At 45.6% G+C, this 19,207-nt stretch overlaps 1 pseudogene; it reads left to right on the forward strand.

Annotated features, from left to right (window-relative positions):
* The first annotated feature begins 1,736 nt into the window (after nt 1–1,736).
* Nucleotides 1,737–4,642, forward strand: LOC142568165 (uncharacterized; annotated as a pseudogene).
* The last annotated feature ends 14,565 nt before the right edge of the window (nt 4,643–19,207 follow it).

The following is a 19,207-nucleotide window of genomic DNA, read 5'->3' on the forward strand; positions in this document are numbered from 1 at the left end:
CAGCACAACAAATAAACGAATTTATCATGTACACAACTAACGGCGCCAGAGTGATGCGGCACTGCGGCGCCGCATGTTCATTCAGTTCGTGTTTATATTTTGGTGTGAACGCGTGCTGACCACGCCGATCGTGCTTAGAAACGTGTGCTTGGCCTTTTGCAGTGTGGTTACATAACGAACTCGCCGTGTTTCCGCCGCTTTGGGTGACCGCGCCTGGAAACTCGCCGTTGCCTGTGCTGGGAACTTGTGCGCCAAGTGTGTCGCGAGCATGGCAGCTGAGAATGAGGAGAGCTGCCAAAGCAAAGAGCGTACAAATTGGACAGATGAGGAGACGCGTGTGCTAATTAATTCATGCGAAGACGTCTTGCCGGATCTGCGCTGTGCCAGAAGAAACCTAAAGATTTACATGGCTATATCCGAACGCCTCCGTGCTGTGGGCATCCAGAAAAGCACGAAGGAAGTGAAGAAAATGATCCAGAATATGAGCAACCAATATAGGTAAAAGCTCATTTATTTTCTTCCCAACAGCGTCATTGTGCATCTGTTTTACTTGTGGCAGCTGAATTTTATCATGTATTCGTCGTCTCTTATTTTCTTGGATTCTTTTGTCGGCAATTGTGTTTGTCCCAAAGCGGCAAGTGGGCCACTAAAGAAGGCGTTGTGAACAGTCCCGGATTAATTTTGGCCACCTGGGGTTCCCTAACGCGCAATGGCGTGGTGCAGCGACGCATGTTTTAGCAGTTCGGCATATAAATGCAGCCGTAGCCTACGGGATTCAATTGTGGCTCAGCAGGCGGAAGACAAAGCCACCGAGGTGGGTCAAAAATTGCTTGTTGTCGCAGCAATTACGCCACAGAATTAACATTTTCGGTCTGCTTTATTTCGCTTAACTACAAAGAAAGTATTGTGGTAGTACATTGCGCCAACCTGTGGCGTCATTTTTTTAATTCCATTTCCGGCTACTGACAAGGACTGGGACGAAGACCGGATCTGGAGGCATACCATGCAAGTTTTATTGGTACCTCCAGCGTTTGCTTGGCTCGCTTCCAGCGAATAATGCCAGCCTTATGGAAGAAAGTAGATGTAGTGCCATTGATGGCACCTCTCCAGAGGAGGTATCCACCGTAACATCATTCGGTAGTAAGTGGTGCAGGTGTCAGCCAGTCGAGTTGATGTAGTACGATACAATGGCTGTCACATTCACATTCAGTGCAACATATATTTTGTTGGCAATAAATTCGGGTTTTGGCGAATTTCTTCATGCTCGTATGCATGTATGAAAACAGTATAGAAATGGATGAACTAGGAACACTGAGTAAAAGGACAAAGGCTAAATTTATTCTCAGCAGAATAGCAGAAGCCATCACTCCGTGAGCGCATATTTGGTTCGCAGATGTTGGTTTATGTATGCACTTTTTTGCACTCAACAATGTTTAAATTCTTTCTTCAGCTGTTTAATGGCATGGTGCACGGTGGAGTGGGCCAGCCCCCAGACGAACCTAATGATTCACTTTCTGAACCAAGCTCAGAATTTCACGAGGTGGAAGCCCTGCACTCGGTTCTACTGCTGAAGAACCTGCAGTCCCTATAGGCAGGTTGCGAACGTAGTTCCCGCGCCTACTAGAGCGCCCCTCGCGGCGGCGAGCGCGGATCTGGCAGGATACGACCGGCCCCGCTTCCGCTCGGAAAGCGTGTCTGTGCAAGTGTTTCGCGCGTAGCTGCAGCTCTTCTGAGCAATGCAGAAGTGGAACACGAATTGTTGCATAGTGGGCTGCAACACCACGTACAGCAACTCACCAGGAACAAAGTTTTACCGGTTTCCGAGCCGACCATATGAGGCAGAACGGCGTCAACGCTGGATCGTGCTCGTCCGACGGCAGAGGTAAGCTGTTTTATGTTGTGGCATTATGTCAAGTGAGTTAACGCTGAATCGGTTGCGTTTACAGAGATGATGGCAGCAACTGGACACCTGCAACACATAGCAGGATATGCAGCAAACATTTCGTCGGTGGCACGAAATCTAACGAAGAAGGCCACCCTGCTTACTTCCCCTCAATATTTCCCGCTGCGTACAAGACATCGACTGGGCCTGTGTCACGTGACCGTTATGCGAGGTCGAGTATATATATATATATATATATATATATATATATATATATATATATATATATATATAAATTTGCCCTCAGCTTGAGGTAGTGTGACTAGCCCTTTGAGGGTCGACGCCGTAAATATACGGCGCCGCGAACAGGTCCAAAAATGATCGATTCCGTATATTTACGGCGCCGTCTTTACGTTTGAAACGCGCGTTAATTTCCTAACTTTTTCTTGCCTGGCATGTGCTGCCACTATGTGGGAATACATGGAATTTTTTTTCTCGCATCTCTCGCTTTCGGTTTTCGTTGTATACCTTTTTTTTTTTTTGCTTTGGAGCGTCTGCTACCGCTCGCGCATTGGCGCCCTCGCGGGCGCGCGGCGGTTACTTTTGGTTTTGTTCCGCACGCGGTTTCGGCTTCTTTCGCTCGCAAAACTGATGGCTATCTCGTTCTTATCACTCAAAGGGTGACCGCCTGTTACTCGCTCGTTTGTTGCTCACAGGGGTCCGCATACGAAGCATGCCGCAGTGTGTGCGTTTCCTTTTTTGGCACTTCATTCAGAAGTTGCCTCCCACGGCTGCTCAGGAAAGCAGTACCGTGAGGAGGTGCCATGCCTGCGCCAACACCACTCGGCGGCAAAAATATCGCGAGGACACAAGGTACATGTGCGCTGAGTGCAACAAACCGCTCTGTGTGGAGCCATGCTTCAATGAGTAGCACACGTTGAAGAAATATTAGTGCAAGAGGAACATTTGAGACTTGCGAAAAATTTGCGTGTGCGCATTCTTCTTGTGTATTTGCTCGTGTGGACATTGTGTATAACAATGCGCCAATTTTTTTTATTTCTTATAACTTTATTTGCTATGTTTTATTGTTTTTCATGAATAAACAGTACATATATGCCAACGCAAAACACATTTTTCTCACTTTACGGTCACCCAAGAAAAATTACAGCAAATTTTCTTTTCGAAATAGGTCCCTCTGAAGAATTTATATGTGCAATATAAAAATCGATCCTCGGTGGTCGCATATGACGAAAAAAATCGATCCTCAAAGGGCTAATGCCAATTGATTTTTCGCGTTGAGTAGCATTTTTTGCGTGGTCGCGGTGCTTCAGTGAACCAATATTGTTTGGATGTGTTATAACGCTTGTTTTGCCAGAAAAAGAAAGCGCCAGCAGCAAAAGATAGAAGAGGCACGACAGATACCAAGTTGTGACAGTCAAGAAACTGGGTGTGCCACAAGCCCCGAACCACAGATTTCGGACAGCCCGCCTTACAGTGACAATTTTAGTGCGTCCGCCTGCAACCAGTCTGCAGATGACGTACGTCGTGTCGATGTAAGCTAAAGTCTATAACGTATAATTTGTGCCTTTCGTTGCATTTATGTGACTGATGTACTAAGCTGGTTTTAAATGCTTGTTTCAGGCCTCAATAACGACGGAAGGCGGCAGCGCTACTTTCAGCATGAACTTCACATTTATGAGAGTTGTGCGATGGAAATGCGTCATTGTACATCAGTCACAAAGAAGTGTGCAGCACAGGTTTGGGCAGCTCATGCAGTCCGGACTTTTCAGACAAAAGCACTGGGCTGGCGTGCAAAGAGCCTATCTTCGCAGGGTTCACATCTCTTCTGCGTGATGAAAACGCCTCTCATGCATTTACAGCAATTGATTTTTCTTTATTTGCTCTGCTGTTAAGCATACTGCCACCTGCTCCAAAAAAGTTGAATGAGCTGTCTATTGAAAACAAGATTCTGTTATTTTTGATGAAACTTAAGCATGGGCTGCCATTCTCTTTTCTCAGTGTTCTTTTTGGCATCCACAAAACAACAGCGTCTCGTATCTTCAAGGGTTTACTTGTTAACATCCATGCTGCTACAAGGAAATGGCTATACTGGCCATCACAAGCAGCTGTTCTGGCCACTTTACCTCCATGCTTCAAACTGCACTATCCGAAATGCAGAGTTGTCATAGATTGCACCAAACATGAAACTGAAGTGCCTCCAGGAATTGAAAAAAAAACATGTGGTATTCGGACTACAAAGGAAGGCACACAATCAAGTACCTTGTTGGAATAGCTCCGAATGGGCTCATCACTTTTCTTTCAAAGGGGTTTGGAGGTAGAACGAGTGATGGCACGCTAACTGTTGAATCAGGTTTTTTGTCCCTTCTTGAACCAGGACATGTCGTCTTAGCCGATAAAGGATTTCCAGGCATAAAAACAGGTGTTGGCGCGCAGGATGCAGCGTTGTTGATGCTACCTTTTGCTACCAGCCCACAATTCACGGAGTCTGAAGTGGATGCCACATATGAAACCGCCTCCGTGCGCATTCATGTAGAAAGAGTGATTCAGAGGCTCAAAATTTATGATATCATTACACGCAGGCTACCACACGAGCTGACTGGCTACGCTGATGAGATTCTTCACGTGCTAGCAGTGCTAACAAACCTGAAGAAACCTATTTTGCCAAACTACAGAAATAATAAGGCAGGAAAAAGGGGAAGAAGCTTATTTAACAATTTTTATATAGACACAAAGGCTTAAAATGACTAGCTTTGCTGCGACATATAAGACTGTACATGTCTGTATAAAATGTATCAAATGTGTAAAAATAAATAATGTTATTAAAAGGCACTGTTGTCTCTGTTCTATATTGCGAAAGCGATGGCGTGGCACTTGTAACTGACATATTACCTCTGCTCTTGGACAATGCTAAAAGATGTAAACACCTCAGATGTCGGCACATTCATGCAATGCTCTGAGAAAGTGCTCAAAATAGAAGTTTCGCAGCTTGGGCACTGCCGACGACAGGAACGCATCGTCTCTTCTTACTTTGATAGTGAGCGAGTCCACTTCTGTGTGTATGTAAAGGTAACAGTACTCCAAACCGAGCACGTGCAAGCACACTTGTACTTGTGTGCAGTAAGAATGGCTGCGTCTCAAATCCAGAATGTCTTGACCGCAGAGGTATTTCAGCAGTGGCCTCTTGGTCAAGCTCTGTTGCCGTCTTGAAAACGGACACTTGATTTCCAGTAGCACTGCGCTGCCGTCTTCATCCCTGAAAGTTTCAGTTTCTATTGGAAAGAATAACCCGATAAAAGTGATTACCTGAAAATGCCGTCGGGGGAGCACGCAAGCCACGGCTCTCCAGGAAACACTACCAGGCCGAATTGGGCGACATTCACGTTGCGCTTCTTTTCAAACGCCTTACGAGCTGATGGCTCCTTCAACAGTCCGTACTGCAACTCGAAGCCTGTGTAGGGCACCTCGGTAACAATGGTCTTTGCACGCTCATAGAGGTTGTTACGGCAGGTAACAATCCTGTGAGCCTGCAAAAGAGAAGACAAGGAAAAACCACGTTTTTTTGAGTAATGAGTGCATTTAAGGGTAAGAAAAATTGGACCAACTGCTAGGTACTTCTCCGTACTTTAATCGCCGTAATTCTAGGAAACCTTTCATTAGCCCAAAGACGACGGTAAAGCGCCGTCCTAGCTGACAGGTCAGGTACATCTTCAGGTGGCACAGCGACGTGGCGCTTGTATACTCGTAGCTCCGGTCCTGACAACCTACAGGAGGCATTGCAAGTCAGACACTACAGAAGTTGCCACAACCTTATTTGTGTTTAAATTATGTTCTTTAAGAGAAGCAAGAGATATAAAACCTAAATACTGGACACCGGGATACAAACCTCTCGATGAAGTTAATTCGTTTAAGAAGTAGCTTGTTTCCACACTGTACCACAGTAAAGCTGTGGAACTCTTTCCCAGTCCTGTCCCATTCAAACAGCGCCAGGGCTTGCTGAGAGCTACGAGGAGGGGTTACAGCTGGATCAGCTGCCATACATCCTCCTGCGGCCAGCATATCAACTAAGGGACAGTTGAGATCGCCAAAATATTTGATGACGTGGTTTATCGGAACCTCCTCTGCACGCACTGAAAAAAAAACGCAACATGATGATGATATGTGGTGTTTAATGGCGCAAGGGCCAAGTATGACCAAAGAGCGCCATGCCAAAAGGTAAATTTAACAATGTATTGTGAATGCAGTGGATAGTGGATTTATCATGGTAAATGTGACATGGCTGTAAAAAGGCCTAAAAACTGTCGCTGTAAATGGCGTAAAATAAATAGGTACTAAAATGATGACACTGATTAGGGCATGGACGATGGCAAATGGGTTTCTTTAAAAAACATGATGGAACAAGGCAACACATAACAGTGATAGTAGAACCTCAAGAGAGCCCTTTTATTAGAAGGGCTGTTAGTCCTGTGCTAAAAATTTCCTGTCGAAATGATTTTGAGAGTATCTGTTTCCAATAAAAACTGTAAGACTAATTTCATGTTAAAAAGCGGTTCATCACTAAGAAAAAATGCAGGGTGAAGGGGTGTATTTTCACGATATGCAGAAGGAAAATACTTTTTCCTCTCTGTTTCTATTGCAGGGCATTGAATAAGAACATGGAGTACTGTGAGACTATTGCCGCACTTACCACAAGTCGGGGGATCGCCTCCAGTCAAGAGATAAGAGTGAGTACCATATGTGTGGCCTATCCTTAGTCGGCAAAGAATTACTTCCTTGTAACGTGCTGTTTTCCCACTGATCCAGTTCCCCAGTTTTGGTTTTATTATGTGAAGCTTATTCATTACTTGTGTATCCCACTTGCCTTGCCAATGATTCCTTAATTTACGGCGTAGAAAAGGCTTTAGGTCTGTAGCAGGGATGGGAATATTTCCATCTCTGTCGCTAAAAGTTACGGATGTAGCGCGTTCGTCAGCTGCTTCGTTCCCTTTTATACCTTTGTGACCGGGTACCCAGCATATGACAATCACTTGATTGCACATATATAGGGCGCACAATAAGTTATACAGCTCATTCAAAACGGAATTCTTATGTTTTTGTAAACTAATTAGTGCTCTCACGACACTTAACGAGTCTGTGAAGAGAACAGCCTTAGCGATGTTTGTGAGCCTGATGTGTTTAATAGCCGAGAGTATAGCGTATGCTTCCGCTGTAAAGATGCTTGTGTGTGGGTTTAGTGTCCCAGATATCGAAAATGATGGTCCAAGAGCTGCGTAAGCAACACCATCAGCAGACTTCGAAGCATCCGTGTAGAATTCAGCACAGCAATACTTCTCTTTTAGTTCAAGAAAATGTGATTTTATGTGAGCCTCAGGCGCTCGTTTCGATATTTCTAGGAAAGATGTGTCACATTGGATAGTTTGCCACTCCCAAGGCGGTGGGAACCGAATAGGAGCCATTGGGATATTTTCTACAAAAGGGACGCCTGTTTCTTCTGACAGTGCTTCCACTCGGAGGGACAGAGGAGGCCTGATGGCTGGGCGGTTACGGAATAGCCTGGCAGTGGACAAGTCGCTAATTGCAGAATGACATGTATGCTGAATATCTGATTTAACTTTCAAGGCGTAAGAGAAAGATAAATATGCTCTTTGTAGATGAAGAGACCATTCGTTCGATTCAACGTACAGGCTCTCTACAGGGCTAGTCCTGAAGGCACCTGTAGCAAGACGGATACCCAAGTGGTGAATCGAATCTAACATCTTCAAGGCACTAGGCGTAGCAGAACTATACACTATAGCACCATAGTCAAGGCGTGACCTTATCAGACTTTTATACAGGCTCAAAAGGCATCTTCTGTCACTTCCCCAGGATGTACGGGACAAGAGCTTCAGAAGATTCATTGTCTTCATGCACTTCGCCTTCAGATATTTGAAGTGGGGGATAAATGTTAATTTAGTGTCTAATATGAGGCCCAAAAATTTATGTTCATGGCTCACTGGGAGCTGTTGTCGATTAAGATAAATAGCGGGTTCAGGTAATATACCTCTTTTGTTCGAGAAGAGAACACACGTGCTTTTTTGCGGGTTTAATTTAAACCCATTCTCGTCAGCCCACATTGACAATTTGTTTAGCCCAAGCTGCACATGTCGCTCACAGATGGAAAGACTACATGATTTAAAACCTATTTGTACGTCATCTACATACACAGAATAAAACATTGTACGTGGTATGATAGTATAAAGTGAGTTCATTTTTATAACGAATAGAGTGCAGCTAAGCACGCCACCTTGTGGTACACCTGTTTCCTGTGTAAATAGACGAGATAGCACATTACCAACTCTGACGCGGAACGTGCGGTTAGACAGGTAACTTTGTATGACATTCAGCAAATTACCTCGGACTACCATTTCCGCCAGATCGCGGAGAATTCCGAACCGCCACGTCGTGTCGTAAGCCTTCTCCATATCAATAAATACTGACAAAAAGAACTGCTTATGTACAAAAGCATCGCGAATATTCGTCTCTATGCGGACAAGGTGATCAGTTGTGGATCTACCTTCCCTGAAACCACACTGTAGGGGATCTAATAGTTTGTTACTTTCAAGAAAATGAAGGAGACGTCGGTTAACCATTTTTTCAAAGAGTTTACATAGGCAACTTGTCAACGCTATAGGCCTATAGCTGTTGACTGAAGTTGGGTCCTTGCCGTCTTTTAGTATTGGAACAATTATTGCTTCCTTCCAGGCGGATGGAATGTACCCGGCAGAGAACACAGAGTTGAAGAGTGACAGTAGTGTTTTGTGGGTTTCAGGGTGTAGGTGTTTGATCATTATATACAATATTCTGTCACTTCCTGGAGCGGACTTGTTACAGCCATTCAGCGCAGCCTTAAATTCCGCCATTTTAAATGGGCGGTTGTAAGGTTCGTTGCTATTTCCTTTCCGACTCAGAGGCAGTCGTTCCGCTTGTTGCCGGTATCTCAGAAATGTGTCTGAATAGTGGGATGAGCTAGAAATCCTTTCAAAATGTACTCCTAGAGAGTCGGCTTGGTCAATGAGTGTGTCTCCTTGCGTATTTACCAATGGTAGAGGATGAGTTTCGCGGCCTTTTATTTTGTTTACCCTGTTCCAGGCTTTTCCCTCGTCTGTATAAGAATTAATACTAGAGATGTATTTCTGCCAGCTTTCCCTTTTGGCAAGGCGGCGCGTTCTTCTACCTTCTGATTTTATTTTCTTGAAGCTAATCAAGTTCTCGGTAGTTGGGCAGTCGCGAAGGCGACTCCAAGCCTTATTTTGATTTTTGCGGGCTTCCTTACACTGCTCATTCCACCAAGGAATACGCCGTTTAGAGGGTGATCCATTCGTTTGAGGGATACATATTGATGCAGCATCAGTTATAAATGCCGTCAAATAAGATACTATATCATCGATTGAGAGAGTACAGATCTCATCCCAGGTCAAATGTGTGAGCTCTCTGTATCGTTTCCAGTCAGCACAGTCGACCTTCCAACGTGGCAGATGTGGGGAACACTTATCGCCTTCTCTTAATCTTAGGATAATTGGGAAATGGTCACTCCCATATGGATTTTTAATCACGTCCCACTCCAGGTATGGAACTAGTGTACTTGATGTTATACTTAAGTCAATGGATGAGAACGTTTTGTTAGCCACGCTGTAGAATGTGGGTTCTTTTTTGTTTAGTAAGCATGCATTGGAGGATAACAGGAACTTTTCTAATAAGCGCCCTCTCGTATCACAACGAGAATCTCCCCAGAGGGTGTTATGTGCGTTTAAATCACCCACTACAATGTAAGGTTCGGGGAGTTCTGCGATAAAGCTCTGGAATTCTATTGTGGAAAGTTTATGGCATGGAGGGATGTACAGAGAGCTAACCGTTACTAACTTATCAAATAGTACGGCTCTGACTGCCACTGCCTCAAGGGACGTTTGCAGATGTAAGTGTTGGCAGGCGATACTCTTATCAACTATAATAGCAACACCGCCTGACGAGGCGAGAGCGTCACTGCGATCTTTGCGGTAAATTGCATATTGTTTGAGAAAGTTAGTATGTGAAGGATTGAGGTGTGTCTCTTGCACACACAGCACCCTTGGATTAAACCTGCGCAGGAGTTCCTTAATATCATCAAGATTATGTAATAAACCTCTCACATTCCAATGCATTATCTGTGTGTCCATATTGGAAGTGTTTTATGGTGTGTGTCAAGAGATCAATTAGGTTGGCTCAAGGGACCTTTCCAGGCCCCTTGATACGGGGTATTTCTTTTTTCTTGGCGCGCTCCAGGGAGCCACGCCGTTCCTTCGGCGTCTGAGACGCCGGAGAAGTTTTTGTGACATCCATCGCCTCGTCAGAGGCGCTGGATGACGCCCGCTCAGCGGGCACGCGCGGGGGTTTTTCGGGCCTGTCTGCACGAGCAGTGGCCCTGGGACCAGCAGGCTCGGAAGTCTGCTGGCCCTTCGTGGTAGGGGGCGGAAGAGCAGTGACTGCTCCCGCCAGGGGGGCTGATGGCGTAACCGCCGTCACACTCCGTGTGACTTGCGCGGCCGCCAGAAGATGTGGCACTGCCCCCCGGCGCGTCACATCACTGTAGGACGGATTCGATTGGTTGTTGACACTAAAACGCTTGCGCGCTTCAGGAAAAGAGATGTGTAGTTTTATCTTCAGTTCGATTATTTGTTTCTCTTTCTTCCATGACGGGCACGATCGCGAATAGGCGGGGTGGTCTCCGTCACAGTTAGCGCAGTGGGTTGTGGAAGAACAGTTGTCTGAAGAGTGGTCTTTAGATGCACATTTTGCACAAGTGGCACGCCCTCGGCAGCTCTGAGATCCATGCCCAAAACGCTGACACTTGAAGCATCGGCGCGGATTGGGAATGTACGGTCGTACGCGTAGTTTACAATATCCTGTCTCTAATGAATCAGGTAGTTCACTTGTTCCAAATGTTATTATTAGATGCTTTGTTGGAATTTCCTTGTCGTCACGCCTTAACTTAATTCGTTGCACCTTTACCACGTTTTGGTCTTGCCATCCTTCCAACAGCTCGCTCTCACTAAGATCAAGGAGGTCGTCATCAGAAATGACACCACGCACAGTGTTCATAGACCGGTAGGGGCCCACAGATACAGGAATGTCACCAAACGCAACAAGTTTCGTCAGTTTGCTATATTGGAGCTTGTCACGCACTTCCAGAAGAAGGTCGCCGCTTCCCATCTTAGTTACTTTGTAACAAGAACCGATTGCTTCTGTCAGGCATTTTGCGACCACAAACGGGGATATTGTACGGACTGTCTTGGTTTCGTGTTGACTATGTATTACGTGGTACTTGGGGAATATTTCTTTTGGTTTGAAGAGAAAGTTGAAGGTTTCATCGGTGCGCCCCCTCTTCAGGGAGCGATCAGGGAGTGTGGGGAAATTTGAAGCCATATATAGGATTAGTGTATTCGGAAGGAATGCCCGCCGCCCACCTCGGAGCCCAACCTGGGGACGTCACAGGATTAGAAAAATTCTATTCTGCGTACGCCAGCGGTACGTTCCCACTATAACCTAATATATATATACCCAAGACTGGATATATTACACAAGGTTAACCCTTGCCGCCCGGAAATATGGAAGTAATTAGAAGTGAAGAGAAGACAGGAAAGATGGAAAAGTGGGAGAGAAAGACGAAGAATGGAGAGGAGGACAGGAAAAGGCGACTGCCGATTTCCTCCAGGTGGGTCAGCCTGGAGGTGCCGTCTATGTGAAGCAGAGGCCAAAGGGGTGTGTTGCGTCCGCCGGGGGGGCCTTAAAGGTCCAAAACACCCAGCATCGGCTCAACCTCCAGGATCCCCCTTTCCCCAGACACGGCTAAGCCGCGCACGGCTATACGCGGGAGGGTCCAACCCTCGTGTGCTCGGGTACGTGGTGTCGCCACACACCAAACGCCTGCTGACGCACACGCCCCTGCGGGGGAAAACGCAACATAAAAAAGTCTCGGACTTCCAGTAACTTAGGCGAAAACTTTTGCTCAGCGTGGTCTAACACGGCTGGTAAGTTCCTCACCTTTTTCCTTTTTGGGGAGAGCAACGTTAGAAAACCTCGCGTAGCTCTTACGAGACGTTGGTACGCCCCACGTTCTTGGGTGAGATGTTTTGCTGTCGCATTTGCCGTCCTGCATGTACAGAGCAACTGCCGCGGCGTGCTTGCACTTTCCTGCGACACCAGCACGGCAATCGCAGCTACCCGCTACGATTTGTCTGCTGTCGCCGATCTGCAAATATCAATGTTACGTATAATTTCACGCGTCGACATCGTATATAACGAAGCAACTTACACTGGGTTTCACGCATCTCGCTGGTGCGTCGATTTTCGTTTGCGGAATACATTTAGCTGTAACCTCCGATCCGTGTGAGTCCAGCAGTTCCCTCACTTCGTAGACGTGCTACGTTTCAAATAGTAGTCTTCCTTTCTCCAAATTCTTTCCTCGAAAGAACCTGTCAAGGTCTTGTAACTCCCGAAACCCGGCTAAAATTAATATCGGCACGCTGTTCTGCGCCATGACTACCGTTTGAGAGGGAGCCAAACACGCAGCGCAAGCTGCTAACGCCGTGAGTAATCCTACCACATTTGAGCAACCATTCGTCAGGTGGCGCTAGGCGTCCGAAAAACGGAGCGCCGCCTAGCACTTGCAACGTGCCCATACCAACAGTTGCTAAGAAAAAAAAATGTTGTCTCCTCCCACAAGGGTACATTCACAATTGTTAGCAGAACAACACCAACTGCGCTGTTCACTAGAGTGCCACATAACTGAGACTCTTGGGACACTAAGGAAGCGACTTCAGATACTGAAGCCGAACGAAGCACGGGAAGACAAGCTGCTGTAAATCATGCAGAAAATGTATAAATAAATAAATGATGCCAGGCATGATGTGTACCCTTGCAGTCCTTTATTTGCGTGACAAATCAAATGTGAATTTTAAATATTTCTTAGCCAGGTAAAGGTGACATGACGTTTTGGGCTTGTTGGATGATGGTCTGAAAAGCAAACTGTAGCGCAGCAGAGAACGGGACAATAGAACGCAGACATGCCACGCGACCGCTCTCACTGCGTGTTGCCACTATGTTGTCCTGTCCTCTGTTGTGCTACACTTCGTTTTCCAGGAAAAGGCTCAGCTCTGCTCTCGTTGACATCCTCGTATCTTTCTTTACTGTCGTCTGTTCATGCCTAGGGTTGGGCTTTATTTTTGAAGTCATGTCACACCAAAACTGCCGCATTAGTCTAACAGCAAAATGTAGCAAATGTCTTTAAAAAAACAACAGTGAGGCAGTCAAAACTGCCTGATTCGCTTCAGCCTGGTTGCTATCGCACTTAGTCATGGCACGTGCTGGACCTTTTTCCAAAAATAACTTGCTAAGACGTCTCTTACCTCTTGCTCTCCCCACAGCATGCCTGATGGCTGTGCATACAAATGCCTCACTTTCCCACTGGGGCTCTACACTATCTTTCATTGCCTCACAGATGTTGTGAAGGACACAAGCAACTCGAATGTCCAGTTTGGCCATGTTCAGCCGGCACTCATCTTCTTTATCACGAAGCGAAAGCGCGCCTTTAGCATCCTCACACCATTCTCGACAATCCTCCTAGTCTTTGAAAGATTCTAGTAGAACACTGCTTCATGTCGTCCAGGCTGAGCATTTGGAAATGGCTTTTGCAGGTTCGATGACATGGGAAATGCCTGATCGCACAAAGGAATGGGCAGAACGATCGTGCCCTGTATCGTTTCCTTGGGAGACCTGAAGGTTCCATTCGTGATTAGCGTCTGTAGCTTCCGATTGGCCATAAACACTGGTTTCTTGGCACTTTCCGGGACTTCCAACGTTTATATACCGATATTGGTATTTGTGATCCACTACTGCCGGGAGTATGATGCTGTACCTGTGCGGGAAAGCAAATGTGGCTTCATCAGCAATTGCTATGAAGATACGCATGCAAGTAGTCTTCACAGTTGTCTGAAGCACTGAAATGACTTCCTGTTGCCTACAGGAACTGCAATTTTTAAGCAGGCAGCCAGTATTGAAGGTGCATAGGCATACAAACTGGCATGAGACTTGCACTGTAGTGATTATACTGTAGCCAAGCTGGAATTTACCTTTCGCTGAAATAGAACTCACTGTTTCAGCACTGTAGACAAGTCTGCTGACTGTAAATTGCTGCGTAATGTCAAACAGGATATTATTGGGATGATCGCTGCGAACTATACTTATATTGAAAGCATTCAACATGGAACATATTAAACTGGCACATATAAATGCACATACAACAGGAGACACATAGTATTGCAAATTATACAAATTGTATATCTGTCCGGAACGGTGCAGATGTATATGTGCAGTAATTAGTTACACACGCGTCATCTGCCATTGCTCTTAATATTTCATCATAAACACGTTCATACTATTAAGTATGCATGCTGCCAGGTAGTAGGCAACTTTTGCATCTTTACATGTACAATGCCTGATATGTATATATAAGATATAGAATCGCGCATGAACCCGTAACTGCGAAGTAAACCACCATTCATTTCAGCGTCATAATGATATACAATCACGTTAGTTGCAAAATTTAGCTTGCCAGAGGCGAAGGGACCTACCAGCCTTTATAATTATTATAGTCCGTGGCATGCTCTTTCGGCGGCGAGACAGGAAAGTGGCAGCCATCCGAGGTGCCGATAACTTGCGGGAAGCCTGTGAAGGCGCAGAATTAACACATGTGGGCACTCATTTTGCTGGGATGCATTATTTGTAACTATTCCCCTTCAAGCAGATCCACCACGGCGACACAGAATTTTTGATGTAGAACATTCACAGTGGAGCGACCTAGTCCAAAGAGGTGGGCAATCGTTCTGTCCTCGGCGCTAGAGCACGAGCGATAGCCCCACTGCGACACGTTTTTTCACAGAAATAGGCGACATCACGTTGGTGGTTTGCCGCTCAAGGAGCGGGCGCATGATTGCACTATGTACCGAATGGCGGAGGGAGACACGTAGCGCTTGTCTGAAATGAAATATGCTTAGGTTGGGTGGTAAAGTGTCCTCAAACCATGTGTCACTCTTCACAAAGCGCCTTCGTTTTCAATAGGTGGAAGGACAATACTCTGCAAGGACGGTCGCAATGGCGAAATTGTTCCCCATGACCTGATCCTCCAAGTACCTGAAAATTGCTTCTTCATCTTCAAGGTCATCGTCTAGTTTTTGCCGTTGACGCCGGGCTCTCGCGCAGATAATAGTCTAGAACTCGCTCATAGTCCATTCAGGCAGGATCAAGTGCCGCCTCGCCGCACGCCGCCATGTTGTTCTGAATTGGCAATGCATTCGTCTTGGCCGGCATTGACTCGAAACACACTTATAATAAAAAAAATCTTCGTTATTTTCTTGAGACAAGTAGATGAAGTTTGTTTTTATATATAATTCTACTTAAAACAATCGCTTTTTAGAAGCTTTTTCTTGTCAATTTACATCTTAAAAAACGCGCTTTTAGTCTGTCGCCATTCTTTTTTTCTGGGAGTGCACTCTGTGTTCCCAAAGTGCACTCACCGTATGTGCACTTGCCCGCTTGACAGGAGTATGAAATTGTTTTTCTCGGCTACTATGGCAACAAATTTGACGAGGTTCGGCCTAATAAAAAGTTAAAATCGTAGTTTTTACATTTACGTCATCAATTCTTATTATATATTGCTGAAAATTGCAGAACTTCAAGGAAGAAGCTTCTTCAGTTTGCAACTGTCAATTACAAAAAAGTAAGAAGTAGCACAATTCCGTGAATTCTGTAAATTGGAGTAGGCCTCGAGCTTTATCTCCGGGCCGACTCCGATTTGCCTACACAAATACATCTAAAATGCAGAAATACTTTTGAGACAACCACAGAACTAATTTGAATTAAGTTTGTAGCATTTCACAAAGTTGAATTCTACTGGTTGCCGGAAGAACTAGGTCGATTTAAAGCCTAGAATTAGAAATTATCGAAATTTGGCAGTTTTAAGAAAAACAACACCGCGAATCTTAATCAGCCACAAGCGTGTGCCAAAAACAGATACCGCGGTTCTGCAGACTGCATCTGGTATGTCTAAAGTGAAGAACTTATATGAATTTTCAGCTTACATGAAACGGTTACAATGTCTGACAGTTTTATGCATCTACTTATAAATTAGTGATTGCGTTTAAGAGCAGCGTATCATATGTCAAATATGCCAAATAAAGCTATGGTATTAGTCGCAATGGAAATGTCATATAGTTCTTGATTTATGAGTAAGATTTGTTAACCTTGCAGCTTTGTTTCTTCATTTTTTGCAATTTTCATGAACTCGTATCCAAAGCCGACTAGATGCCTATATAAAGAAAACGTTTCACCATGCCACTGTGCTGTGTGAATGATGCTTTTTCGAATAACAGGTTGACTTTGATGCACGATACTTGGCTATTTTACTTGATTTCTTGCAGCAAGCCTGACCGCATTGATGAGATGTAAAGAAATAAATGATAATACTTTTGTGGGTAAACAAATAAGTATTGCGGTTTGCCTTAGTATTCCAGTTTCCATCACCCGCATGACCTGTATGCAGATTTAGCTACTGCTCGCATGTTGCAAGTTCATTCTTACATCATTGCCAGCTATTTCATTTCCAGGGAAAGCAGCGAGGAAAGGCTGTATTTTATCCTGCAAAACACAAATGAGCCTGCAGATTTTAAGCCTCCAAAATACAATTGAAATTAACTTTCACAAGTGTAATGAATATTCAACCATAATGTAGTTGCAGGCACAAATACGCCACAAATTTTTATAGTTATAGCACTATGCTAAATTTCGTTTCAGTATTTCAGAAAAAATATTTAAAAAATGGCAGAACACTCCAGCTCCTTCTGTTTTACACGAAGAGGGGCAGTTCTTTTAAGAATCACTTTTCAGAACATTTTCTCTTTGCCAAGATTTTGTGACACTATCACTGGGCCCAATGCATCTAGCACTAAAATATTATTCCTAATGATAAAAAAAGTATCTCCCAACGACAACAGTCCAGTCACACATTACCCTCATCTTGCAATGACAACGCATTCCCATTTATAACATAAGCAATAGGAACACTCATGAACTATGAGTCCTATACAGACGTCAGGCTATGCATAGCAAACAATTCTTTTGCAAAAAGGAACCGTGCACAAATGATGGCATCTTCAGCACAAAATGTTTTTGTAATCAGAACAAATGCTACACTAATCGCTAAGTTCTTCTGGGTGACTTGGCGGGACAATGGTGCTCTTTCATTATACATTCCCGACAATCCTGGACGGCCTGAGGTGGTGTTTTTAGCCAATGAGCATTGTATATGCAGTGTTTCGGGCGGTCCTGGAAAGTGGAGGATGACAAATGGAACGGAAAGTTTCAGTGAGTACTTGAAACCGGTAAAGATTTGCAACAGTCATCAGCATTTACCCCATGGATCCTTTAATTGCATACATCCCCGATATTCTACGCCTTCAAATAGAGAAATAGTCAGCTTGTAGTACAACTTCATTACAACGCATCTGGTCACAACATATATTTGGATTTAACATACCGAATTGCACTGTTTGTTTAGTGTTCCTATCTCTGCGACTGGTTAGTCGTTATTCTGTGCACATTCTGGTACAACATGCATGCATTCACAGTGGACTGAATTGGAAGGCTAATAACTTAGTTTGCCATATTTTTCAGTGAGTTTTTGTCAACACATACCTCAGCTTGAAGCATATTGTTACGTAGGAAGACGCAGACGAAAAGCTATATACAAGTATATTTACAAGGACTTGGCAAGAGGCGACAGCCCGCGCTAGCCTTTAATCGTCGTCGTCGTCTTCACCCTGCTCGCCTCCTTGTCATCGTAAATACTGTTCCGTAGCGCTACCCCCGGCGGCAAAAGCGCCGTCCCGGAGCGACTACACGTTAGACTCGGAAGCAGTATAGTAGGCCTTGAGCCTACTGGCGTACAAAACATCACTAGATGCCAGAATAGAGGACAAGGTTGAACGCACAAGAGAAATTTCGTACATCACAGGCGTCACCTGGTGCAGCACGCGGTAGCGCCCTGATTATCGCGAAAGGAGCTTCTCTGAAAGTCGGACGTGACGAGAGGGCAAGCACAGGAGCACGAGCGCACCAGGCGAAACCTGTACGCCACAGCGGCGGGCGTTGTACTGACGCTGCTAAGTCGTTTGCGAGGCCGTCAGTCGAATACGGGCAAAGTGGCGTGCATGGTCGGCGAGGGCGATGGCGTCGCGAGGTTACTCGCTTTTTGAGATCGCAGCAGGAGGAAGTGCCGTGTCAAGGGCCAATATCGGTTCGCGACCGTACAATAGATAAAATGGAGAAAATCCGGCGGTGTCATGCCGGGAAGAATTATATGCAAATGTGACGTAAGGAAGGGCAATGTCCCAGTCGTGGTGGTCCGTGGAAACGTACTTGGACAGCGTATCGGTAAGATTACGGTTTAACCACTCTGTCAGACCATTGGTTTGAGCATGGCATGAGGTAGTCAGCTTGTGTTGAATGGAGCAGGAACGCACAATGTCGGCGATAACTTTCGAGAGGCAGTTACGAGCGCGGTCAGTAAGCAGCTGTCGCGGGTTGCCAAGAAGCAAGATAATGTCACGTAAGTGAAAGTCCGCGACGTCAGTGGCGCGACTGGAAGGGAGAACCCGCGTGATAGCGTATCGGGTGGCGTAATTATTTGCGACGGGTACCCATTTGTTCCCAGAGGGTGACGTGGGAAAGGGACCGAGTAGGTCTAATCCAACACGAAAGAACGGTTCCACAGGGACGGTGATCGGCTGGAGATGACCGGCAGGTAGGACCAGAGGTGTTTTCCGACGCTGGCAGGGATCACAGGCAGCAACATAGCGTCGGATGGAACGAGCGAGACCAGGCCAATGGAAGCGGCGGCGGACGCGGTCGTACGTGCGGGTTACCCCAAGATGTCCTGCAGTGTGTGCGTCATGCATCTCAAAGAGCACAGTCTGTCGTAGATGTTTTGGCACGACAAGAAGAAGATGAGATCCGTCAAGAAGGAAGCTCCTTCGGTACAGAATGCCGCCCTGGAGGACATATCGGCGAACGGATGCGTCAGTACGTGGAGAGCGCAGGCGCTCGATGAGTGCTCGCAGCGATAGGTCTCGGTACCGCTTATCGGCGATGTTAGCAAAGGCAGACACAGAGAAAATGCCATTGGCGGTACTGCTGTCGGCGTCGTCAGGCTCGTCTACCAGGTAGCGAGACAGGCAGTCA

The sequence above is a fragment of the Dermacentor variabilis genome, unplaced genomic scaffold (genome assembly GCF_050947875.1).
Source record: "Dermacentor variabilis isolate Ectoservices unplaced genomic scaffold, ASM5094787v1 scaffold_17, whole genome shotgun sequence".
NCBI lineage: Eukaryota > Metazoa > Arthropoda > Arachnida > Ixodida > Ixodidae > Dermacentor > Dermacentor variabilis.